This window comes from Meriones unguiculatus (assembly GCF_030254825.1).
Source record: "Meriones unguiculatus strain TT.TT164.6M chromosome 13 unlocalized genomic scaffold, Bangor_MerUng_6.1 Chr13_unordered_Scaffold_34, whole genome shotgun sequence".
NCBI lineage: Eukaryota > Metazoa > Chordata > Mammalia > Rodentia > Muridae > Meriones > Meriones unguiculatus.
The window spans coordinates 7,723,476-7,750,723 of record NW_026843646.1 but is presented as its reverse complement, the minus strand read 5'-3'; the positions used below and the strand labels follow the sequence as shown (position 1 = coordinate 7,750,723).

The 27,248-nt window shown below is 37.5% G+C and overlaps 1 pseudogene; it reads left to right on the top strand.

Annotated features, from left to right (window-relative positions):
* The window catches only part of LOC132650913 (zinc finger protein 431-like), a 66,815-nt pseudogene extending 64,523 nt beyond the window's left edge, over positions 1 to 2,292 (top strand).
* The last annotated feature ends 24,956 nt before the right edge of the window (positions 2,293 to 27,248 follow it).

Here is a 27,248-nt window from a genome sequence, read left to right as displayed (position 1 = left end):
GCCAATCTGTTTAGTCTCATTCTATCTACTCAGATATTGTAAGAGGTATACACACTGAATTGGTGATCAGTATGTGTCCAAAACCTTCTAATAAGCAAAAAAATTCATAGTAGAACCAGTGTTACTCATTTTTGTGCAGTAACATTGAAAAGTTTAGTGAAAGGAGCAGCTTATGAGAATCAAGAATATTGTCGTGGAGAAACCTTAATCCCTATATGACATGTCTATGATGAACAAAAAAACAAACTGTGTTAATTCAATGTGGGAATCTTTATTATTTTTGTAAATTAAACTGGTATATCATATGTTTCTAAGACACATGAGCATAGGGATATTGAAAGAAACAGTGTCCCTGTCTTTCTCCAAGAACAATTGATTTGGTAGTAGTCCCCACTGTGAGTAATTTTTCTGAATGTGATAAATGGTTACTGTTAATTTGTTTTGCAACTTCACTGAGAATTCATCAGCAAACTCATATTGCTGAAAATACCTATGAATACTAGGATTTTGGAAATTCTGCTTGTCTTAGCTCACTTTGTAAATGAAGTAGCATGCATACAGTACAAAAATTTGTGAATGGGATTGCTGTGGTAAAACTCTGAATACTTACAATACTCTTCATATATAGGAGAAAATCTCTTATTGAAAAATGATGCTATAAAAGTGATCCACATAACAAATTCTCTTACCACCACAGGGATCTTCAAAAATACCCATAATGAAGGGGAATACCATGAATGTAAATAAAGTGATAAAACTTTAAAATGTTATTCTTTACCATTAGATCAAATTATGAAATTAACTCAATGACTGGCTCTTTGGTCTCCCCACCCCCGAAGGGAGGAGCAGTCCTGTTAGGCCACAGAGGAGGGCTTTGCAGCCAGTCCTGAAGATACCTGATAAAACAGGATCAGATGAATGGGGAGGAGGTCACCCCTATCAGTGGACTTGGAAAGGGGCACGGTGGAGATGAGGGAGGGAGGGAGGGACTGGGAGGGAATGAGGGATCGGGACACGGCTGAGATACAGAGTTAATAAAATGTAACTGATAAAAAAATAAAAAAATAAAAAAAAGAAACTCATGAAAAAAAAGAAATTAATTCATATAGATAAATATATTTATTAGTGTAATGAAATGACTGGGGTAAATCTTTCACATGTGCCAATTTTCTTTGCAGGCATGAAAGCAGTCATACTGGAGAGAAACCCTTTAAATGCACTCTATGTGGTAAAGCCTTCCCCTATATCACTGTTCTCCTATGGCATAAAAGACCACATACTGGAGAGAAACCTTATGAATGTAACCAGTGTGGTAAAGCCTTTGCAGAAAAAAGTCATCTCTTAAGCCATAAAAGAACACACACTGGAGAGAAACCTTATGAATGTAATGAGTGTGACAAAGCCTTTGCAGAAAACAGTCATCTCATAAGCCATAAAAGAACACACACTGGAGAGAAACCTTATGAATGTAATGAGTGTGGCAAAGCCTTTGCAGAAAACAGTACTCTCTTAAGCCATAAAAGAACACACACTGGAGAGAAACCTTATGAATGTAACGAGTGTGGTAAAGCCTTTGCAGAAAACAGTCATCTCTTAAGCCATAAAAGAACACACACTGGAGAGAAACCTTATGAATGTAACCAGTGTGGTAAAGCCTTTGCAGGAAACAGTACTCTCTTAAGCCATAAAAGAACACACACTAGAGAGAAACCTTATGAATGTAATGAGTGTGGCAAAGCCTTTGCAGAAAACAGTCATCTCATAAGCCATAAAAGAACACACACTGGAGAGAAACCTTATGAATGTAACCAGTGTGGTAAAGCCTTTGCACAAAACAGTCATCTCTTAAGCCATAAAAGAACACACACTGGAGAGAAACCTTATGAATGTAACCAGTGTGGTAAAGCCTTTGCAGGAAACAGTACTCTCTTAAGCCATAAAAGAACACACACTGGAGAGAAACCTTATGAATGTAATGAGTGTGGCAAAGCCTTTGCAGGAAACAGTACTCTCTTAAGCCATAAAAGAACACACACTGGAGAGAAACCTTATGAATGTAACCAGTGTGGTAAAGCCTTTGCACAAAACAGTACTCTGTTAAGCCATAAAAGAACACACACTGTAGAGAAACCTTATGAATGTAACCAGTGTGGTAAAGCCTTTGCACAAAACAGTAATCTCATAAGACATAAAAGAACACATACTGGAAAGAAACCTTATGAATATACCCAACGTGATAAAGCCTTTGCACAACAGAGTAGTCTCCGAAAACAGGAAAAGACACACAGTGAAGAGAAGTCTGGTGAGGGTAATTAGTGTGATAAAGCCTTTGCATGTAACAATCATCTCCTAAGACAACAACACATTCTGGAGGGAAACTATATGAATATAACTATGTGGCAAAGCCTTTGCACATAACATCTCCTAATACATAAAATAACACATACTGAAAAAACGTCTGACTGTAACTAATGTGAAAAACCTTTTGGACTTCAGAATAATCTCCACACTCATGAAAGAAATCCTAATGGACCGAAAGCCTGTGAGTGCTTTTAACATGGTGAAACCATTCCACATTTGTATAATCTTCATCATCATGAAAGGATTCATAATGGAGGAAAACCTTATGAATGTATTAAAATGGTGAGGCCTTGCACAAATCTAGAGTCATCATCATCATAAAAGTATCCTTACTGGAGAGGAATTCTGTGACTATAAGCAATGTGGAAATGCCTTTGTGTACTTTGGTCCACTGAGATCCAACAGAACTGTCAAACTAGCTCAATGGAAATGACCTCCCTTTTCTAAAGGGGAAAGGGAATAGGGTTGGAATAGGAATGGAGGGTAGTACTGGGGCAGAGAAGGGAGGGGGACTACGATTGGAATTTAAAGTAAATAAACTTATTTTTAAAAAGAATACAATGAATGCTGAATCTCAATTACATGAAAAAGCATTATAAAATGTGTTTAGGGAAGACTTATTGATAAAACTGATTCTCAACATTTACTATTTTCAATTGCCTCACTTTTGACAAGAAAAGTTTAGTCCAATGTGTGAATATGTAGGGAATGGTGAACTAACACTAGCTAGGAAGTTCTCTGAGAGTAACACAACAGTGGTAGCCTGTAGAAGTTTCTTTGTGTACACATACCTATTGTTCCAGGGGTTCTATTGAAAACCATCACAACCCAGACTGAATTTTGAGATGTGAAGGAGGAGGCTTTCTCTTCCATGTATGACCCTGCTGCTGGCCTAGTTGTGTAACCATGGCAAGGATGAGTTTTCTGTGCCTGACTTCAACGGGGGAGTGTCTTTAGACATAGATGCAACTAGCCAAATTTGATAGATGGCCTTTGACACAGATCCCTGATAACTCTTCTCTCCCTTCAAATATAGGATAATTAGGTTCTGTGTTCTTGTTCATATGATAAGAATGTGCTGTTTAATGAAAATCAAACATCCTTGAAGTGCCTAGTTTTAAACAATTATCTACACCTATCCTTGGAGCATCCCAGTCACTACCCAAGGTGTAGATAGCCTCTGTTTTCTGGAATTAAAGTTGAACTTACTTTCTGAGGTGGTTCCCAGTGTGTCTGATCACTGTTATGCTTGTGGGTCTTCCAAGCTTTATACCTCATCTTCTGGCCCTCCTTCCTTCCTGGGCTGGTGGGAAACAGCCTCCAAGCAGGCTTTTCTCTGAAATGCTTGTGATAAAATGTTTCACACATCATAGCATTTCAAATTTTACATGTTTCTGGATATGACATGCTAAAACACTGTCTTGGGGGTGGAACTCTTTAAAATGAGTTATACCTGGTGTTGATTTCACAGTAAGCTTGCAGGCAAGCTTCATGGTATGAATTCTTCTGAGGTGAGCACAGTGGCCTATGGAGAAGAAATAAGAGCAGAAATTTTATTTCCCTGTTTTTCGTAGCTGAAAAGTGTTCCAATAAAGTATGGGAGGATTGCAGATCAGGGGAACTCCCATTTTGAATGGACTAGGGACAGGGAATGTGGGTAACACAGAGGGAGGATGGGACCAGTAAGAGTTGAGGGAGTGACCTTCAATCAGCATATATAATAAATAAATTGTGAAAAATAAAAACAATTAGCAAAATAAAAAAATAGTAAGTAAAACAAAACAAAAGAGCAAAAATTTGAGGTTAGTTTGGGTAACTGCCCTCCCTCAAAGAGAATAAGGAAGGTCTATAGATAGAAAAGAAAAACAGAATCTTTGTCTTTGTCACCTTTCTTCCCTGTGGGCTCACTTGAAGATTACTATCCAATGGAGACCATGCTTCTCTCTCTGAAATTTATGTTACCATAGAAGTAGGATTCAAACCTGGAACTAATGGCAGAGGTTCCTAGTTAACATATCAAATCAAATCTACCTGCCATTTTCTCCCAGCAATCTTTAACTCCTTCCATATTATCTAGTCCTCCAGGCTAGTACAGCCCATGCAATATCCTGATTCTCCTTCCCATGGCCTGAGCTAACCTCACTCCCCCCTCAACCATATATAGGCAAACTATTTTGGCTACCTGATCCTGTCAAAAGCCATGCAGGAGCAACAGCAGAACAGCTGTAGAATTCATGGAATGTAGCTCCCCTGTTAGCATAGTCATGATGACTTTGTCTTGGCATAGCATAATCCCAAGAACTGCTTTTCCTGAGGACTTTGTGCTCTTATGTATCATATCCCTTCTTGTTGCCCTTATGATGTCCACACACCTTATAACATGACTTGTATGAAAACTCTAAGAAGGCTTCTATCTCATCACTGGGCAATATCACTGGCATTTAAAATTAACAATGCTTGATCTCTTTTCACATGTTTACTGGAGCAGATTAATGAATTAACCACTGTCCTTGAAAGGATCCATAGATATAGATTGTTAGCAATGACCATTATACTTAGAAACAATTTGGAAAAATAGATCTTTTAACAAGGTCAGGGAAAATGTTTTTGCTAATGGTTCTGATGTAAAAAACCTTAGAGAACAATTTAAAGTTAAGAAAAGTACACTATTAATAGTAAAGCCGTGGATGTGTTAAGGTTGATGAGCTGAAACAATAGCCCAAGGTAGCATTGGCTGTCTGGACTCCATCAAACTGCATCTAAAACTGAGACAGCAGTTGATTCCCCTATATTGGTTTTTCCCCTCAGCTTCTTGATGTGATTTAATAAAAATGATTAGTGAGTAGATGCACACCCCTTTAAGATTTAAAGTACAGTTGCCAATACCATGCCATTTTTTATTACTGTTGCCCTATAGTACTACTTGAGATCTTGGATGAAGATACCTCCAGAAAATATTTATTGTGCAGGCATTTTTTTAAAATCAATTCTGGTTTTTTTGTTTTTCCATATGAAACTGAGAATTGTTCTTTCAAGGTTTGTAATGAGTTGTGCTGGTATTTTGATTGGAATTGCATTGAGTCTTTAGATTTCTTTTGGTAGAGTGGCCATTTTTACTATGTTAATCCTCCAATCCTGGAGTATGGGAGATCTTCTGATATCTTCTTTTTTTTCATACAAGTCATTCTCTTGCTTGATTAGAGTCACACCAAGGTACTTTATGTTATTTGTGGCTTTTTTAAAGGGGTTTTGTTTCCCTGATTTCTTTCTGATCCCATTTGTCTTTTGTATAAAGGAAGGCTTCAGAATTTTTAAATTTAATTCTGTATCCAGTCATTTTGCTGAAGTTGTTTATCAGCTGTAGGAGTTCCCTGGTTGAATTTTTTAGTGTTATATCACATCATCTGCAACACAAGCTGGACCGGATGTGGAGAAAAGGGAACCCTTCTCCATTGCTGGTGGGAATATAAACTTGTACAACCACTTTGGGAATCAATCTGGTGCTTTATCAGAAAATTATGAATAGTGCTACTAGAATATTCAGTTATACCAACTCTGGGCATATATTAAGAAGATTATCAACCATACAACAAGGACATTTGCTCAACTCTATTCATAACAGCTTTATTGACAATAGCCAGAATCTGGAAACAACTTAGATGTCCCCAAACCGAGGAATAGACACAGAAATTGTGGCACATTTATACAATGCAATAGTATTCAGCAATTAAAAACAAGGAAATTAGCAGGCAAATGGATGCAACTAGAAAAGACCACCCTCTCTGAGTGAGGTATCCAGAAGCAGAAAGACACTTATGGTATATACTCACTTATATGTGCATATTAGTCATATAATATAGGATTAAAATACTAAAATCTATAGTCGTAAAGGATATAAACAACAGGAAGAACCCTAGGGAAGATGCTTAATCCTCATTTAGAAGGGAAAACGGGATAGACATCAGTAATGAGAGGAGACATGGAACAGGGCAGGAACCTACCACAGAGGGCCTCTCAAAGAATCTACCTAGCAGGGTATTGAAGCAGATGGTTAGACTCATAGCCAAACTTTGGGCAGAGAGCATGGAATAATATGGAAGATTCAGGAGATAGAAAGACATGGATGGGAGAGGCCTTCCACAAGGAGGCCAATTGAGCCAAAAACTATGGGATCTGGGAGTCCTTTTCCAACCAAGGATCATGCATGAAGAACACCTAGAACCCCTGCTCAGATGTAGCTCATAAGTATCTCAGTTTCCATGTGAGTTCCCTATTAAGGGTAACAGCATCTGTCTCTGACATGAATTCAGTGGCAGGCTACTTGATCAACTACTCCTGGAAGGTGCAGCCTTGCCAGGCCACAGAGGAAGAAGGTGCAGCCATTCTTGGTAAGACTTGAGAAGATAGTAGGAGAGGAAGACTTCCCCTATCATTGGACTAGGAGAGGGGTATAGGGGTAGAAGAGGGAGGTAGTTTGTAACTGGTGGAAGATGAAGGAGGGGCTTACAGCTAGAAAACAAAGTGAATAAACTGTAATAATAAAAAAGAAAAAAAATGAGGTGTTTTTTTTTTCCTGAGATGGCTGGACTCAGGCAACTGTCTCTTAAAAACAACTAGAAAGAATAGTATTTCATCTCTACTCATTTTCCTTTTTTCCTGTAATACTATATATAATAAATACCCTTGGTAAAATTCAGTGGTTTGTCATATATTCCTAGTATTATAATATTGTAAAATATTTTACAAATCAAATTTTGATGTTAAGTGTGTAAAAATAGTTTATGAAAAAGTGGCTTTAATTTTCAAAGGAGCAAAGAATGATTACTCAAAACTCTGGAGGGTGAAAATGGAAGGAAAATCGATGGAAGAATAAATAATATATAAATAAATTAATATCTCTTACACAGTAATTGTAACATTTAGGTTATTGAGATTTAAAAAAACATACACAGAATATTTCTCAAGTAAACAATGTAAGCTATTATTAATAGCTGTTATGCATGCACCCTGAGGTATTTCTTTATATTATTCCTCTTGTCACTGAAATGTGTTCTTTGACAAGTCATGCCACTACACCCTGATGTTCAGGCTCTAATACTGACTATTCAATTCTTATTTCAGAGCACTGACTGCTTTTAGCCCAATTAGGACTGAAGTCAAACAATGTTTGATTTCTGTTTCTAGCTCAGGTCATAACTTTTGATGATACATTTTGAGTTCATCCACAATTTCAAAGTAAAATGATTGCCTTTCTTGAAATGTTAAATGTTTTCTCTTGCTCTTGCACACACACACACACACACACACACACATGATACATGTAACAGCAGTTATTGGCAACACAAGACTTGAAATTGAAAGAGCCAAAAGAGGGCTATATGAGAGATTTTGTAGGGAAGACAGAAACAAGAAATAATGTGATTATGTTAAAAAGAGATTTCAATTATAAAGAAAGATGGAAAGTCTTAGAGTAACTCCCCATTCACTAATGAAAATAAAAGATAACAATTTTTAGGATATATAAGGATTATAGTAAGGGCTGTTGTTGGAGCACATAGCTAAAAGAACCATCTCATCATGTCAACTTGAAGCATGCAGCTTCTCAAATCCATTGGACATCCAAAGGAAGTAATGCTCATAACACCCTCAGAAATTATAGTTCAATTTTTGTAGCATTTATAACAGATCATTGTAGCATTTCCCTTGGAACTTCACCAACAATAAACTGTCCAAACTTTCAAAAAAAATCTCAAAAAACCAATGTACATGTTTCCATGAATATAAAAAAAATGAATAATATTATATTTTGCACTCATGTGATTCAGGACAATCAAGTCCATTCTATCTTAGCACATGGTAAGCTGTGCTTCAGTAAACATGAGTGTAGATGTATGCTGAACCAGCCCAAGTCACCTGTTTCTTATGGATATCGGTGCAACTCTTCATTCAGTGTGTACAGTACATACTCTTTTAAATTGACTCAAGAATTTTAGGTATTTATGTGAACTGTATAAAATAAAGTTCTCCTAAACTTTTTTGGTCCACTTTCTTCTACTGTCTCCTTCCATCATTTACACAGAGATGCTGTCCAACCTGGATGATAAAGAGTGTTCAGTAGATGCAGCAGAAGAATGGATATTGTTGTCTAGTCCATTCTGTTAGTTCCTGTCTTTCTATTGGAGAATTGAACATCCAAGTTGAGAGATTTCAATGAGCAATGTTTATTATTTCCCTTTATTTTGTAGTTATGGTGTGGGGTTTTTGCTTCCTAATTTGATGCTTGAGATTATTCATTCTTTCTCTCTTGAGAGATCAGGAGTTATTCTAAAGAGCCTGAATTTATATGCAACCTAGTATTATCAACTTGAAACTTTTAATATCCCTTCTTTGTTTAATATAATTTCTTTACATTTAATGCTTTAATTTTATGTGCTGAACACAATTTCTTTTCTGGTACACTTTAATTGTTGTTCTATATACTTTTTATAGGCTACCCCTTCTTCATTAGGTTAAGGATACATTCTTCTATTATTTGGCTGAAAATATTTTCTAGGATTTTGATGTGAGTTTTTTCTTCTTTTTCTGTTTCTATTATTCATAAATTACTTTTTCGCACTTTTCAGATTTTCTGGTTCTTTTGTGCATGGCTATTTAACATTTCTTTTGACACAATTGTTGTTCTTCTTTTACTTCTTCTTCATCATCATCTTCTCATCCTTCTCCTCTTACTGCTTCTCTTTTCTTTCTCCAACTCCTCCTTCTTTATTCTTTTTCTTCATCCTCCTCCTTCTCCTTTTTTTTTTCTTTTAAAAATAGTCACTTTACTTACATATTCATCCGGATTAAAGTTTTCCCTTCCTTTAATCCTGGAAACTCTTTCCTATCTCCTCTTCTATCCTGTCTAAATTCTCCCTCATATTAAAAAGGGAGGGCTATAATGTATAATAAGAAAATAAAATAGCAAAAAGATAAAAGTAAGCACATCTGAGTAGGAAAAGAAAAAGAAAAAGAGCCCAAGTTGGGAAATGATGCAGACTTGTTCATACATGCAGGAATCTCATAGAATATTAAACTTGAAGCAATGGTATACACACAGAGGACATGTAGCTTTAAGAATAGAAAAAAAATCTTCAGCAAATTAAAATAAGAACTATGATAAAAAAAAAATTTAAATGCATGCCAGAATTCTAGGACATGGTAATCCAAACTTGCCAGTGAGGGAAATTTTTGGCCATCTACCTATTGGAATGTACTCTTAAAAATACAATTAAGAGTAGTCCCTTGGATAAAATGAGTGTCCCTTGGAGAAAACTACATTTTCATTTGCAAGCACTTATCAATTAGAGATAGGGCTAGGGACAGAACACTAAAGGCCTAGTGCATGCTGCCTCAGTCTCTCACAGTTTATCTATTCTTCAGTCCTCTTAATTTATAGTGCTTTGTTCTTTGATATCCTCTTTCTTTTCTGGCTCTTACACTCTTCTGGCTGAATTACTTAAGAGCCTGATGGGCATATTCTGAGGTCTCTCACTGACTGTCTATTTTCTCTATGGGTCTCTGATTTTGTCTCCATCAGATGCAGGATGACATTTTTTTGATGATGGCTGAACAAGATACTGGTCTATGAGTATAGCAGAATGGTGTCAACGGTCATTTTATTACTTTTAGTAGAATGCAGTATTTTCTTTTCCCCCAGAACCATGGGCTGTGAAATTTCTATTTCTTGATCAATAAACCAGTGTCAGGTGTGGATTACATCATGTGAAGTGGGCCTTAAGTCAAACTATAGATTGGTTTTTACTCCTACAACTCTTGCACTAATATGTCTTACACGTAGAAAATTGTTATAGTTCAAAAGTTTGGTAGCTGGGTTAGTGTTTATGTTTATCCTCTTGTAGTTGCAGAGTACTTCCCATATCAAAGTTGATAGAATGTAAGTGTGAAGATTCTATGTAGGCACAAGCTCTATTTATCTATGTTTCATGTAACTGTAAGTGTTGTCTCCAGCAATAGGGCATTGCAGTCAATTGTGGAAAGCTCCCTATAGTCTTGGCAAAAGCCTGTATTATTTTGGCATTACAATCACACTACTTTGGCCAATACCTCAGTTAAATATAAACCATTACCAGTACTGGATGCTTAATTTAGTGACAAGAGATTTCCAGTTAGTACTTTGTTGTTGTGTGGTGATTTCATTTATATTGGCTTCTTATATGTATATATTTTAGAAAGTTTCTATTGCATTAGGTTTCCACTGTGCCAAACAAATTACCCTTAATTTTACCTTTCTTTTCTCATGTTACCTTTTCATTGCCCTCTTCCTTTCCCAACCCCCCTCAATTCTATCTTTTTAGCCCACCTTCCACTTGTACCAAGTATTTTATTTCCTTTTTCTATGGAGAAATCTCTGCCTCCCCTAAGCTCCAGTTCTTAATCTGTATGTATCCCCTACAGTATTATGTTCAGTTGCTTGCTTATCATACATCTTGCAACTAATATATATGTAAAACAAATACATACCTTATTTCTCTTTTGGGGTCTAGGTTCTCTCACTCTCAGTTACCTGAAAATGTGCATTTACCTTCATGTTTCATGATTTGATTTTTTAAATATGTGAGTAATAGTTGATTACGTAAATGCACTAGTACTATAACAAAAAATAGAAATACACACTGGAAAGCTAGAAATACACACTGGAAAAACAGATAAAATCTTCATAAATGGTACTGACCAAACTAGATGTATATATGTAGAAACATAAAAATAGGAGCTTATTTTCACATAAAGTCACCTCAAATGGATTAAAACCTCACCAAAGTTCATATACAGTTAAAGCCATGAAGTTAGCACAGCTATTTGACAAAGATCCAGAACAGCTGAGCTGCATGTTACAATATGCATCTCATGCTATCTTTCAGGCTTGGTCTTGATCTCCACTTGCTACATGCTTAGAGGGCTTTCAGTACTTGTACAACCTGGGGAGAAATGGAAAAAATTTTAATGAATCATTTATGTCTTCACTCTGTTGTACTGCTTCTAAGCTTCCCCACAAAAATCCTGAGCATACTGCCCCTCTCATTTTTAGGGGAAATATCAATTATCTGGCCCTACATGAATGTCTTTATGGATGGATATCAATAATCTGGCCCTGCATGAATGTGGAAGTTGTAACTCACATAAAAATGGCAGATAACTCCTTATGAGACTTCAGCTCCAAGATAGTCTTGCAAAATCTACCCCTGTGCTTCCTCAAGAAGAAAATAATCAGAACATACTCTTAAAAAGGCAAACAAAGTTTAGAGAGAGTTGATAGTATTTGAGATTAAATACCTAGTACTGCTGTATTCTCAGGTGATTACTTGGCATATAAGATTAGGAGCTACATATGGTATGCCCCTCAATGACTTTATGGAGCTGTAAATGAATGGCTGGAGACATCTTCACCTGAAACTAGGATCTCTTATGAAGGACAAAGAATGTTTTGTAAAAATGATTTTAAAAGTGAGGTATTATGACCTCCTTTTCCTAGAAATATCAGCTTTCACAGTATCACTGTGGTGTTGTATGACCAAAATAATGAAAGAATATTTAGATTTAGCACATAAATAAATTCTACAAAGAAATGAGGTATAGACATTGCATTATGCCAGGAACTGAATAGTAACTGTTGCTGCTTTAGCCTAAATTGTTTTTCTTGAGGCTGTCCGTTAAAATTTGATAATATACTTCTTGGGACCAAGCAATATGTCCAAGCCTGCTTAAAGATTTTCTATCTATTGCCATTGAATCTGAGAATGCTTCCAACCTGAGAATGGGCTTCCAGGCTGTGGCAAATATGCCTCCAGATTCTCAAAAATGTCAGATTAGGGGTTGATGAGGAAAAATGATAGCAAAAGATAAGGTTTATCAGTGATGACTAAATGTATGACCAAGAGACAGTTAAAACACTTGTTTGAGAACAAAAAAAAAAGATATGATCTATGTTTTAGAACAATCTGAAGCTATCTTTTATTATTAAGTTCTGTCTAAATAAAGAAGCACTCTGACTGCCAGTCAGAAAAGACTCTCAGTTTCTTTGGACAACCATGTCTGACTCATTTCTGCCCTACCTTATCCTTTCCTCCTCTCTGGATACTATCAATTGCTGGGGCTGGTCCCCAGTCTTTCGCCACACTCTTTCTTTTCTTTCACACTAGGGTGAATACTCACAACTGAAGATCTAGAGCTATATGCTTCAGAGTAGATAGGACATGTGAAATCTGTTTTCTGGATTTGAGTTACCTAACTCAACATCGTCATTTATATTTCTATCTACTTATGTGTGTACCATTTCACTTATCTATATCAGCTGAAGGATATTTAGGTGTTCTCTTTTTGTACCTATTGTGAACAGAATAGCAATGAGTATAGTTGAGAAAATATTTTTGAAGGAGGATGTTGAGTCCATTGTGCATATGTCAAGGAAAGTTATAAGTGGTTCATATGGTAGATTTATTTTCATCATTTTGAGAATTCTGCACACTGATTTCCGCTGTGGATGTACAATTTTGATATAGATATACACTTTATATAAACTTACTAAAAGTAGGGATAAATAATTTCATTTGAAGACACTAAGGTATTTTATTGTAGTCTGGTTATTGGACTTAATGATGGGTGAGTCAGGGTGCTTGAGAAAGATCCCCAAAACTATAGCTGTGCTGAAAGATAAGCACAGAGCCATGCAGGCCAGGGCCGAGCACAGAGGATCCTCAAAGACAGGAAGGTCACTGCCATGGGCAGGTACTGCTTTCTCTCTAGGTTTGGGTACTCTTGAATTCAGCAAGGGATACATTCCTGCTAATCTGTGGGGATAAAGTAAATCAACATCTCATCTCCTACAAGTCACTCCATGTTCAGTCCATGAAGAAAGATTTCCAATAATATTGTATACATGCTATCACATTCTCTTTTATTATAGTGCCAAGAAGGACACTAAACATACATTATTTGTCATTTGAGGTATTGGTTGCTGAAGTTTTTTTTTTTTTCTAGCTAGATCTATGATTAAAGATGGTGAGTATTTTTTGTGTATTTCTCAGTAAATTGTGTCTTATTTATGCTTCATTCTGTCACCCATGTTTATCATTAATTTTTACAATATATTCACCTTGTATCCCAATTGTAGCCCCCTCCCTCATCTACTCTATGTCCCACTATTCCTCCCCCCTCTTCCCCTATCCTTCTCCTGTAGTCCTCTGATAGGGAAGGTCCTATCAGTCCCTAGCCTATCAGTTTCCATTAAGACTCCCTGTATCCTCTTCATCTGTGGGCTTACTAGTTGTCCCCACCAGTGAGAAGTGATCAGGAAGAAGGCAACTGAGTTCAGAGACCGTCTCTTCTCCCCTTACTAGGATTCCCATATGGAGACTGATCTGTCTATGGGCTACATCTGAGCAGGGGGTCTAAGTACTCTCATGCTCTTTGGTTGATGCATCAGTCTCTGCAGGGCCCCAGGACTCAGATTTTTTTTTTTGCTTTGTTGATCTTCTTGTGTAACTCCTGACACCTTTAGGTCCTTCTATCTCCTACTTTTTCAATAAGACATTTTGTGCTCTATACAAAATTTTTCTGTGGGTCTCTCCATCTGCTTCAATCACCTGTTGAGTGGAGTCACTTAGTGTTCATCCGTGGAAGGCTTCTATTCTGTTCTCTCTCTTCTATGGGTTCTGGTGTCTATCCTGTTTTCTTTTCTGAATGAGAATTAAGCATCTTCCCTATGTTCCTCTTTGTACTTTAGCTTTTAAAAGTCTGTAGATTTTAGCATGTCCAATCTATATTGTATGGTTAATGTCCACTTGTAAGTGAATATATACCATACATGTATTTCTGCTTCTGGGATACATCACTCAGGGTGATCTTTTTTGGTTCCATTCATTTGTCTTCAAATTTCATGATTTTCTTGTTTTTAATACCTGAGTAGTATTTCCTTGTGTAAATGTACCACAATTTCTGTATCCATTCCCCCATTGAGGAACATCTAGTTTGATTCCAGATTCTGGCTATTATGAATAAAGCTGTTATTGTCATATTTAAGCACATGCCCTTGTTGTATGGTTGAGCATCTTTCTGATATATGCCTAGGAGTTGTTTAGCTGAGTCTTGGGGTAGCAGTATTCCCAGTTTTCTGAGAAAGTGCCAGACTGATTTCTGAAGCAGCTGTACAAGTTTGGATTCTCACCAGCAATGGAGCAGGGTTCTCCTTTCTGCACATCTACTCCAGCATGTATTGTCCCTTGAGTTTTTGATCTTAGCCATTTTGATGGGTGTGAGGTGGAATCTCAGAGTCCTTTCTCAGATTTTTAAGGACGTTGAGCATTTTTAAAGTGTTTCTACACCGTTCAATATTCCTCTGTTGAGAATTTCTCTTTACCTCTGTACCCAATTTTTAATTGGATTATTTGATTTCTTGGGTTATTTATATATTCTGGATATTAGCCTTCTGTCAGATGTAGAGTTGGTGAAGATCCTTTCCCAGTCTGTAAGCCATCATTTTGTTCTGCTGACAGTGTCCTTTGCTTTAGAGAAGCTTTTAAGCTTCATGAAATCCCATTTATTGATTGTTGATCTTAGAGCCTGTGCTTGAACTTGTCTTCTGTTCCAATGTGATCAAGCCTCTTCCTCACTTTTTTTAATAACAGATTAAGATTGTTAGTTTTATGTTGATGTATTTGATCCACAAAGACTTTACTTTTGTGCAGGGTGATAAGTATGGATCTATTTCTATCTTTCTATATGTGGACATCCAGTTAGACAAGCACCATTGGTTGAAGATGTTCTTTTTTCCATTGAGTGGTTTTGGCTTCTTTGTCAAAAATCGGGTGTTGTAGGTATGTGGGTTTATTTCTGGGTGTTTGATTCAATTCCACTGATCCACCAGTATGTTTCTATGAAAGTACCTCATCGTTTTTACTGTTTCTCTGTAGCACAGCTTGAGATCCAGGATGGAGATACCTCCAGAAGTTTTTTGTTGTACTGGATTCTTTTAACTATTCTGGCTTTTTTGTGTTTTATGTGATGTTGACAATTGTTCTTTCAAGGTCTGTAAACAATTGTGTTGGTATTTTGATGGGAATTGCATTGAATCTCTACATTTCCTTTGATAGGATGGCCATTTTGCTGTTATTCCTACTGATCCATGAGTATGGGGGATCATTCCATTTTATGATATCTTCTTCAATTTCTTTCTTCAAAGACTTGAAGTTTTTTTATACAGATTTCTCACTTGCTTGGTTAGAGTCACACCAGTGCACTTTATGTTATTTGTGGCTATTGCAAGGTTGTTGTTGTTTTTTTTCCTAATTTCTTTCTCAGCCCTCTTGTCTTTTATATACAAGAGGGTTTCAGATATTTTTTAGTAACTTTAAAATGTATCCAGCCACTTTGCTGAAGGTGTTTATCAGCTGTAGTAATTATCTGGTAGAATTTTTAGGGTCACTCATGTATACTTATCATATCATCTGTGAATAGTGATACTTTGACTTCTTCCTTTCTGCTTTGTATCCCCTTCATTTCCTTTAGTTGTTTTACTCCTCTAGCTAGAACTTCCAGTACTATGTTGAAGAGAACGGAGAGAGTGAGCAAACTTGACTTGTCTCTGATTTCAGTGGGACTGATTTAAATTGCTTTTCATTTAGTTTGATGTTTTCTATAGGCTTGTTGTATATTATCTTTACTGTGTTTAGGTATGTACCTTTTATCTCTGATATCTCCAAGACTTTAACTATCAAGTCTTGGTTATGGTTATAAAGTCATAAATCCAACTGAGCTTGGATATATGAAATTGTTTCAGCATCTATTGAGATGATCATGTGTTTTTTTTTCTTTTTCAGTTTGTTTATAGATTTCTGTATATTGTACCTCCCCTGCATGCCTAGGATTGAAGCCTACTTTGTCATGGTAGATGAGATCTTTGATGTTTTCTTGGATTCATTCTGCGAGTATTTTATTGAGTGTTTTTGTTTCAATATTCATAAGAGAGAATGGTATGAAATTATCTTTCTTGGTGTATCCCTGACATTAGTTAGCTTTTGTGAGGTTTAGGTATCAAGGTGAAAGTGGCCTCATCGAATGAGTTTGGTAATGCTCCTTCTTCTTCTGTTTCGTGAAATAGTTTGAAGAGTATTGACATTACCTCTTCTTTGAAGGTCTGGTAGAATTCTGTGCTGAAACCATCAGGCTCTGGGCTTTGTTTGGCAGGAAGAATTTGATGACTGCTTATATTTCATTAGGGTATATAGGTCTATTAATTTAGTTACCTGATCCAGATTCAACTTTGATAAGTGTAATCTTGCAAGAAAATATTCCATTTCATTTAGATTTTCAAATTTTGTGGCATATAGACTTTTAAGGTAAAACCTAATGATTCTTCGAATTTCCTCAGTGTCTGTAATTATACCACCTTTTATTTTCTGATTTTGCTGATTTGTATAGTGTCTCCCTGTGTTTTAGTTAGTTATGCTAAAGGTTTGTCTATCTTTGTCATTTTCTCCAAGAACCAGCTCTTGCTTTTGTTTATTCTTTGAATTGTTTTCTTTCTTTCTAATTTATTGATTTCTGCCTTAAGTTTGATTATTTCTAGCCATATACTCCTCTTGTATATGTCTGCTTCATTTTGACTAGGTCTTTCATTTGTGTTGTTATGGTGATTTGAGATGCCTCAGAATTCTTTATGAAGGCACTTAGTTCTATGAACTTTCCTCTTAGAATTACTTTCATTATGTCTCATTAGTTTGGGTAAGTTGTGCCTTCTTTTTGGTAAATTCTAGAAAGTCTATTAGTTTATTTCTTCCATAATCCAGCTGTCATTGAGTAGAGTTCAGTTTTCATTTTTATGTAGGCTGATTACTATTTTTTTTGTTATTATTGAGGTCTAGTTTTATACCATGTTGTTCTATTATGATACAAGAGATTATATTGGTATAATATTCTTTTATTTGGAATGTATACAATTTAACCTTGTTTATTCAAATGCTGATTTCTCTCCTCCATTGTCTGGTTTCAATCCAGATACTGCATTGTGATACTTTTATAAGCATCACCTGTGTCAAGTTTGCATAAACATGCCACCATTTGTTCTCTATATTGTCAATTAAAACAACCAGCCAAATAATGAGCAATAGAGAGGATAGGGTGAGACATCCTGGTCCAGAGTAGGAGGAAGAGGAAGGAGGCAGGAGAGGAGAAGAGGAGAATCTGAAGGAGAGGTCTTGGCACCACATGTAGAAATGAACTGGAACTAAGATATCACTAAAAGCCATATGATGGGTGAATCTGAATGGTAGGAAACTCTGTGGGCTTAGAGGTTTAGGATGGAGTAACTGTTGGCCAGCATTGTGCTCTAGGTTAATTAAATGAATCCTAGTCTCTGTGTGGTGATTTGGCTATACAGCTGTTTAGGAATAACCACTGCTTAACTAAAAGATTAATCAACAGTAAATATTAATAATCTACAACAAATGGCACTCAACTAATCTAAGTATCCACACCCTTTAAATCCTACTTTAATTTAATTTGGTGGGGAAGAGGAATAAGCTCTCAGCGATACAACCCAAACTTTAAACCTAAAAAGTCCCAGATAAATTACTGGCTCTTTAAAAGAGACTCTTAAACATGCCTCAGAACAAAAGACAGCCTACTTTCGGCAGAACTGAGACTGAACAAAACTGGCTGCCACTACATTCTAACAGGATGAGAGAAACATTAAAACAGACTTCTCAGAGCTTGGCTGATAATCTCTTCTATGGTTTTAAGACAGAAATAAAGGAAAGTTTAGAAATTATGACTATGGTTACATTCATAGTCCTCAATTTAACTTTTATAATTGACTTAGCCTTTTATGTCTTCTCAAAGGCAAAGCCTTTAGAAGAGATAGTGGAACAACACAAAGAACAAGTAGAACAATATGAAGAAAAAATGAAGTTTGGAAACAGGACATAAAACGAGATACAAAAACTTACAGAATATGATAAACAACAGGAAAAGAGGGCAGAGGCTTTAGAAAAGATACTGGAAAACACAAAGAACAACTAGAACAATATAAATAAAAATAAAAGTTAGAAGCGAGGCATAAAACAAGACATTCAAGAGATTATTGAACAAAACAAACAACAGAGAGATAGGTGTGAAATATGGGTACTGACCTTAAAAGAAGAGTTTAGAATACTAAGTAAAGAAAATACTCAGGCAGACGCAAAACATAATAATAAAGAAAGCCCAACAAAGGTGGTTAGAAAACAGATGTTAGCTTATTTAGTCAGTGTACAACAGAGACCAGCAGAAGATGATCACTCACAGGATTACCATGAGGTTGAATGGTACCCCGTGGAAGTGCTACACCTGAGGTGGATATTCAATTCCAAAGAGTTGAAACTTTATCTAAAGTGATACAAAGTGTTAGATGCCTTAAGTGTACAGGACCAGAAGGTCAAATAAGAAAACTAAGACTATATGTGGCTGAGATAGCCATAAGCTTAGGAGAAGAGATATGTTACAACAATGGAAGACCCAGATTAACATCCCCCCAAGTTCTGAGACAAGCCAAAAAAACAGGTAATACTACTGAAAAAGAAGCTAAATTTTTTTTAAATGTCATCAAAAACAGTTTCAGACTGTCCAGGCTGTCCATAAACAAAATACAACAGAGGCATTCTTTTCAACTGCCTGTTGGGAAGCCACTGCTAATAAAACCCCCAGAACCTTATCAAGGTAGTTGGCTGACCAACCTATTTGGATTGAACAATGGTCTATGAGTAAAGAAAAATTACTGGCACTAGAACAGTTAGTCCTGGAACAGCTGGAGGCTCAGCATATAGAGGAGTCCAACAGCCCTTGGAATTCTCCTGTATTTGTCATAAAAAAGAAATCTGGCCAATGGAGGATGTTAACAGATCTCAGAGCCGTTAACAAAATTATTCAGCCAATGAGATCGTTACAATCCAGAAACCCATTGCCTTCCTTGTTACCTAAAATGCCTGTTATAGTGATTGATTTAAAGGATTGCTTTTTCACAATTCCTTTACATGAACATGATAGGGAAAGGTTTGCTTTCTCAGGACCCACTTTGAATAGAAGCTGTCCAATAAAGAGATATCACTCGGGTCTTACCACAGGGGATGTTGAACAGTCCTACTTTGTGCCAATATTTTGTACAACAACCGTTGGCGGTAATTCGTAAGCAGTTTCCTCAATCCATAATTTATCAGTATATAGATGCTATCTTATTAGCTGATTCAGATACAAAAACATTAGAAAATATTTTTGATGATATAAACAGAACTTTGCCTTGTTGGGGTTTAGAGATTGCTTCTGAAAGATTACAAAGAAGAGATTCTATTACCTAGGATACAAAATAGGTCTACAGAAAACTTGACCACAAAAAAGTACAAATTAGAAGAACCCAATTAAAAACTCTTAATGATTTTCAAAAATTGCTGTGAGATATTAACTGGCTATAGCCTACCTTCGGTTTAGCTACTCAAGAGATAAGTAACTTATTTCAAACCTTACAGGACGATAAGGATTTTAGAAGTCCAAGAAAGTTATCAACTGAAGATGAAAATGAATTGGCTCTGGTAGAAAGGAAATTACAGATGCATATATAGACCATATTGATCCAAAGAGGGCCTGTATTTTTGTTATCTTGCTTTTCACTCATTAGAATGGATATTTTTGGCACACAAACAAAATAAAAACTTAAAAACTGAATCCTTATGATTCAGTTCAAAAATCAAAATTATATACAATTCTCTTGGTGTTATCAAATTTTCAAGAATCTCTTAATATAGTCACTGACTCACAATCTGCAGAAAGAGTTTTCCTGCACATAGAAACTGCTGAGCTAATTCAGGATAATTTGGATTTAACGTCACTGTTTCTTCAATTAAAACGAGTAATCAGAAATAGAAATAATACACTGTATATAACATAGATCAGATCTGATATGGGTCCACAAGGCCCTCTCGCACAAGACAATGATGAAATTGATCAACTATTGATAGGAAGCATGTTAGAGGCCTCAGAATTTCATGAAAACACCATGTTAACAGCAAAGGTTTCAAAAGAGAGTTTTCTATCACTTGGCAACAAGCCAAAGAAATTGTGTGAAAATGTCCCACTTGTTCATTATATAACTAAACTTCACTAACTGCAGGAAGTAACCCTATCTTTATTTAAAGAAATGAAATTTGGTAAATCATGTGTTTTATTTTATAGAGTTTGGTAAGCTGAAATATGTGCACCATACTATAGACACATGTTCAGGGTTCTAATGAGCAAAAGCCATAAGTTCTGAGAAGGCTGATTCAGTTATTATGTATTTATTAGAGGTGATGGAAGTTATGGTTATTCCTACACAATTAAGACTGATAATACTACATTATATGTCTCTAATAAAATGGAAAGATTTTTTTTTACATATTTTAAGATAAAACATGTTACAGGTATACCTCACAATTCTGCCAGTCAAGCAGTCATTGAAAAATCGAATCATACTTTAAGGGACATGCTTAACAGAGAAGGTTATTACCCACCCCCAGAGATAGATTACATAATGATTTATTGACCTTTAATATATTAAATGTTAATTAACAGCAATCAGCAGCTGCACAGAGACACTGGGTTATAGAAAAAACTACTGAATTATTTCAGTCTATATATTTTAAAGATACCCTAACTTCACAATGGACAGTAGGGAATGTGTTACACTGGGGAAGAGGTTTTGCATATGTTCATACAGGAGAAGATAAATTATAGGTTCCTTCAAAACTAATAAAAATCAGATATCACAGAGGATGACGACCTGAAGACCTTGGCCACACACAAGAAGAGAGAAATCAAGAAGACCAAACAGAACAGGTAATATAATTTGATAATCCCTTCACATGGGAACATCTCTAAAACTGACTGAGACATAAAAAAAAAGTCTCTAACCAGAACTTCAGCAGTACATGGCCAATAAATCCTTGGCTATAATATCCTCAAAATTTGATTATGCCATTCTTTTAATTGACATTGATGAAATTGGTTCACAGTTTAATTTTAATCTGAACATCTCATATATTTATAATTTTATTACTGTGTAATGCTTGTGAGAAATTATATGTTTTCAGAACAAAAGGAGTGAATACTGGAGATGCTGGACCAAACCTGACAGAATCCTCCTTCCAGCATGCTGAGACATTGACACATCTGTTTCAGTATCTTGCATGTTCCAGAATTCTGCTTGTTCCTGCCTCAACTCCTTCAATTACTGTTTCTCATCACGACCTGTTCCCAAGAGAGCTTTGAAGAAAGCTGCAAATCTTAATTGGTCCCACATTTTAGACTGTTCTAAACAGGACTTTTATTAACTCTTATTATGTTCATTTAAAGACTGGATCACAAATATTGCTTGCTTAATTAAACATTTTTTCCAATTTTCTTTGGGCCCCCAACAGGATTTCTGCATGTCCAAAATGTCATGTAGAAGAAATCAATGAGAATGATGTCCTATTTTGCTTAAGGGGAATTGGGTAGGTTTTTGTTTGTTTGTTTGTTTTCCCCTGTGGCTACAAGTATTTATTGTCATTGGGAGATGTTTATAAATTACTAATGGCCTTATTCAGAGTGAAACTTTTATGCCCAGTTTGGGAACCCCAAAAGACCAGGGATACACTCTGCTGTAAATATATGAGGTTTTTAAAATTTTATATGTGTTCAGACATTGGACACAAACTTCCTGTGGACTCAGGAGAGGAATGTAGCCCTGAGATATAAGAAAGCAAGGTTTTTATGGGGCAAAACTGAAAGCAGGGACTTACATGGTTTGGCATTACATGATTGGGTAAGGAGAATTGACTTTTGAAATGATTGGTCCACTTTAGGCACCAAGACTACAAACTCTTCTGGCCTGGTCCTATGGGCCAGTTTCCTAGCAACTGTATAATTAGTGGGCAGGAAAGAATGCAGTAAGGCTAATTTGTGCCCTCAGGTCATTAAGGCTAATTCTTCCCTGAAGGTGGCTGGACGCGTCTCCAGCTACCTAGCCTTCCTTCACGCTTTTGCTTTAAACTTTAAAACAATACCCATTGATTTTCAAGTCTTTGGGCTTTTAAACCCACTAAGAATTTCTTGTAATGGAGATTAAAAAATGAGATAAAATGAAGGTTCAAATCTTTCTTCCATCTGCTTTTTTTTTTCTATAAACTCTACTGTGTACCTTCCTTGTGAAAGGAACCTACCTGGCAATATGCCAGCAGGCCTGGCTTTGATTTTTTTTTATTTCAATATTATTATTATGGGTTTTTGAGACAGGGTTTCTCTGTGTAACATTGGCTGTCTTGGACTTTCTCTGTAGACCTGGCTGGCCTCAAACTCACAGCCTCCTAAGTGCTAGGATTAAAAGTGTGTGCCAACGTGCTTGGCAGGACTTTTCTATAGCCTGGGTGAAATCACACTGTGTGACTTAGAACACAGAGTTGTGAGTGTGAAGAGCTGGGAGGGGTCACAAGCCCTTGTTTTTGGAGACAGGGTTTCTCTCTGTGGCCTTGTATATCCTGGACTCGCTTTGTAAACCCAGATGACCTGGAACTCACACCTCTTCTTGCCCCAGTGAGGATCACAGGCATGTGACACCACAGCTGGCTTTTTGTTATAATCCTTAAAAATGATTTATAATCTCTGTTTACCTTCCCAAGACCAGGCCTGTTTTGACTGGGAGAGTTGGCACTCACTAAAAGAAAGGGGGCCAGGGACCCCAGGATTCCTTTTTCAGTGAGCAGGGACTGGCTGAGCTCTGGCTGAACAGGAGAATTTATACTGGACACATTTAAACTGGGATTATGTAAATTTATGGCTGGGGCTGTGGGGCAATAAACTAGCTTTACTTACAGATGGTTGTGCTCTTTCCCCCTCTCCTAAGTAGTGTAAAACTCATCTATTTGTTTATTTTTATGTGATGAGTATTTTGCCTACATGAATAGCTGTACCTGTGTACCAGGTGGATGCCTGGTGCCTGAAGAGGCCAGAAGAAGGAGCTGAATCCCCTGGAATTGGAGTTACAGATAGGGTGAGCTACCAGGTGTGAACAGACCTGGTCCTTTGAAAGAACAAGTGTTCTTAACCCCCAAGACATCTCTGTAGCCCTGAACTATAAAAGGCATCCATGATCTGGTCCTCAGTTTTGGGGCATATTGGTTGAAATCCTCTCATGATATTGACCCTAAGTCTAGAAGGTAGTCACTGAAATTTCTGGGTTCCAGTGATGCTCTGCAGCTCCTGTGACCTTGCCCTGGTGCTATGGGGGTCAGTCAAGAAAGTGGCCAATACACTGCAAAACACCAGCATGCTGGGTGTTGGGAGGCTGGCTTCTGTAAATCAGTTAGGAAATCTCTAGCCAGAAAATTCACAGTAGACACTCCTAAGTGATGGGATGGTTGGGTATCCCAAGACACAGTAGAAAGCAGGAGTTGTATCCTTGTTGAATATGACAATTGCCATGGCCTGGGAACATAGATTCGGGTCACACCAAATTCCACGTTCCAATGTGGAGGCAGTCCTGTCAAGTATTTCTACTAGCAGAACAGCAATAAATGTTCTTCAGTTAGATCATAGAAACACAGGTTATGGCAAAGCATAGAAAACTCAGATATGGGCCTCCAATGCCATCAGGTGAAATTCTTAACATCAGGTTTGGCAGAAGCTTGTGTTGTAGTTAGCACGATCATACAAGTATTCATCAATCCTAGGACACTAGGTCCAAGAAAAAAATGGCTGGCAAGGAATGGCCAACAGGGTCTAAAGATGGCCCAAGACAAATTGTTATCAGGCTCTGGACACACCAATGTCGCCACATCACTCCATTTCTGGTCTGTCAGTCAGACTGTGTAGACACGGCTCCTCTGTGGAAATTCTCATTCCCATGATTAGGTGGAGAGTCAGGTTCAGGGTGTGCAACTCTGTCAACACAGAGGAGACACTTCCATCAAACTCCACAGACAACAAATTGAATCCAAGAGCAGGTGAAGAAGACAGACAGGAGACTGATACCAGCAACCACCTCAGTGTTCCTGAATTAGAGTAATATTCACACACACACACACACACACACACAGACACACAGACACACAGAGCAATATTCTCTCTGTGTTTATGTCTCTATTTATCTGTCTGTCTCTCTTTCTCTCACTCTCAAACATACACCTTCCAAATGAATCATGAACAGAGTCTCAGAGTAGCTAGTTGGGAGACACAGATGACTGTGCTGTGGTGGCCAATGAAGAATAAAGAGCAGAGGAAGCATCAGATGAACAAGAGATGGCTTAGAATACTGGGATTTCCCTTGACAACGGGGCAAGGCCTAGTACTTCAGGAAAAGACCCAAAACCACAGCAATGAAAACAGAGAAGCACAGAGCTATGCCAAAGCCATGATCAGAGGATCCTAAAAGGTGTGGCAGATAACTTATTTGGGGAAGTGGGTTTAGCTCAGGAGCACAAACTTTCATATTTCATAGAGAAGAAATTGTCAGGTTCCAGTTTTCCAGAAATGCCTAGCGTGGTCAATATAATGATTGACGTTTCTATCATTATTAATAAAAAGAGGGAAGAAAAACATGAGTAATACATGTGGGTACAGAGATACAGATATTTGCTCACACAGAAATACCATAAAAGCATGAACACAGAAGCCATAATGCATACAAAGAAACTGTATATATATACATATATATATATTAAATGCTATTGTTGTGCTAAAGGTGTGTGTGTATACACACACACACACACATACACACACATATAAACCATTGTCAACCCACAAATATGCCCTTGAGTTTTTCTGTTGTCATCTGTTGCTGTTCATGTGACCCACCCATTAGTCTGGTTTGTTGCCCCAATTAGACTCCCTTGGAGAAAACTAAATTTTTAATTAATTATTATTTAATGATTTAGTGAGTGTTCTTTTAAGGAGTAGGAGAACTGTATTGATGATCCATGGTGTAGTTATTTTCAGGGGGGGATTTATTATATGCACAGAATTCTATACACCTGCATGTCAGAAGAGGGCACCAGATCTCACTATAGATGGTCGTGAGCCCTTGTGTGGGTGCTGGGAATTGGACTCAGGACTTCTGGAAGAGCAGCAAGTGCTCTTAAGCTCTGTACTGTCTCTCCACCCCCCTTATTTATGTTTTTTTTAAATTTTTATTTATTCACTTTACATCCCTGTCATAGACCCGTCCCTCCTCTCCTCCCGGTCCTACCATCCCTCTTTCCCCTATCACCCCTCACCTGGCTCCTTAGAGAAGAGGATCACACCCCCTCACTTGTGCCCACCAACCAATGCCAACATATCAAGTACTATCAGGACTAAGTGCATCCTCTTCCCCTCTGGCCTGGGAAGGCATCCAAGACATGGGAAAATGAGTAAAGCTAGCTGTTGGGTCAGGATGCATTCATATGTGTGTTGGTCCTGCTGTGTTTACAAGGCCTTGTTACCCTTGTGTCCTTCATCCCCTCTGACGCTTACACTCTGCACACAGAGTACCTTGAGCTCTTAGGGGTAAGAGTTTGCTTGAGACATCTCATTTAGGGTGGAATGTTCCAAGGCCTCTCACTGTCTGTGTATTGACTGGATGTGTGTCTCTGGATTTGTTCCCATCTGCTGCAGGAGGAAGTTTCCGATGATGGCTGAGCAAGGCACCAATCTGTGAGTATGGCTGTGCTACTTTAGCACAACTGTAGCATTTAGATTTTCTCTCAAAATACCTGGCCTGTGTAGACTCAGGATCCTGGTCACCCAAGAAGTATTGGATCAGGTTCCTTCTCATGAAGTGGGCCTCCTGAAACTCAACCAGGTATTATTTGGTCATTTCCATGACGTTTGTGCCACAAGCGCACCAACAAATCTTTTAGTCAGGTCATCGTTGGAGAGTGAAGGGCGTATGGCTGGGTTGGTGTGTACTTTTCTCTTCCGGTGGCAAGTACAGTATGTTCCAGTATCATGAACTGTAGGTGGTGAAGGTTCTAGATAGGCGCCAACTGGGATTCTCTATGTCCAATGTCTTGAGGAGGTGTTGTCCTCAGCAACAGAGTCTTACCATCAGGTTGAGGAGAGCACGAGAGGATGGACACAGGTTCGGTGGCCCCATGCCCTGCTTTGATCTAGTACAGAGTCTTCCTACGTTCTGACCCCACAGGACTCGGGGAGGAAGCCGGCTCTCGAGACACTCCTTTATGTGTTCTTATTAAATTGAAATAAATACATAATATTAAATTAAGCACATCATCTATATGAAGCGAGTTAGTAAGTGACACATGAGCACCACCAGAGAGCACTGGATCCCTTGACAGATGGGTCGAGCACCACCGTGTCACTGGGGATGGAACCCAGCACATCGGTAAAAGAGGGATTCTTTGTGTAAGAGCCCTGGCTGTTGGGATGACAAAGGTTGGCTTTTTTTTTTTTCTTAACTTTTATTAAATACACTTTATTCACTTTGTTTCCCCCATAAACCCCTCCCTCTTTTCCTCCCATCCTACCCTCCCTCCTCCTTCTTCACGAATGCCTTTTCCCCAAGTCCACTGATAGGGAAGGTCCCCCTCTCCTTCCTTCTGATCTTAGTCGTCCATCCATCCATCCATCCATCCATCCATCCTTTCATTCATTCATTGTACAGCATTCTGTCTGTGCATGAGAAGAGGGCAACGGATCTCATTACAGATGGCTGTGAACCACCATGTGGTTGCTGGGAGTTGAACTCAGGACCTCTAGAAGAGAAGCCAGCATTGTTAACCTCTAAGTCATCTCTGCAGCCTCTGGTTTTGTTTTTTGTTTTTTTTTTTTTTTTTTTAATCTTTAAAAAAGATTTA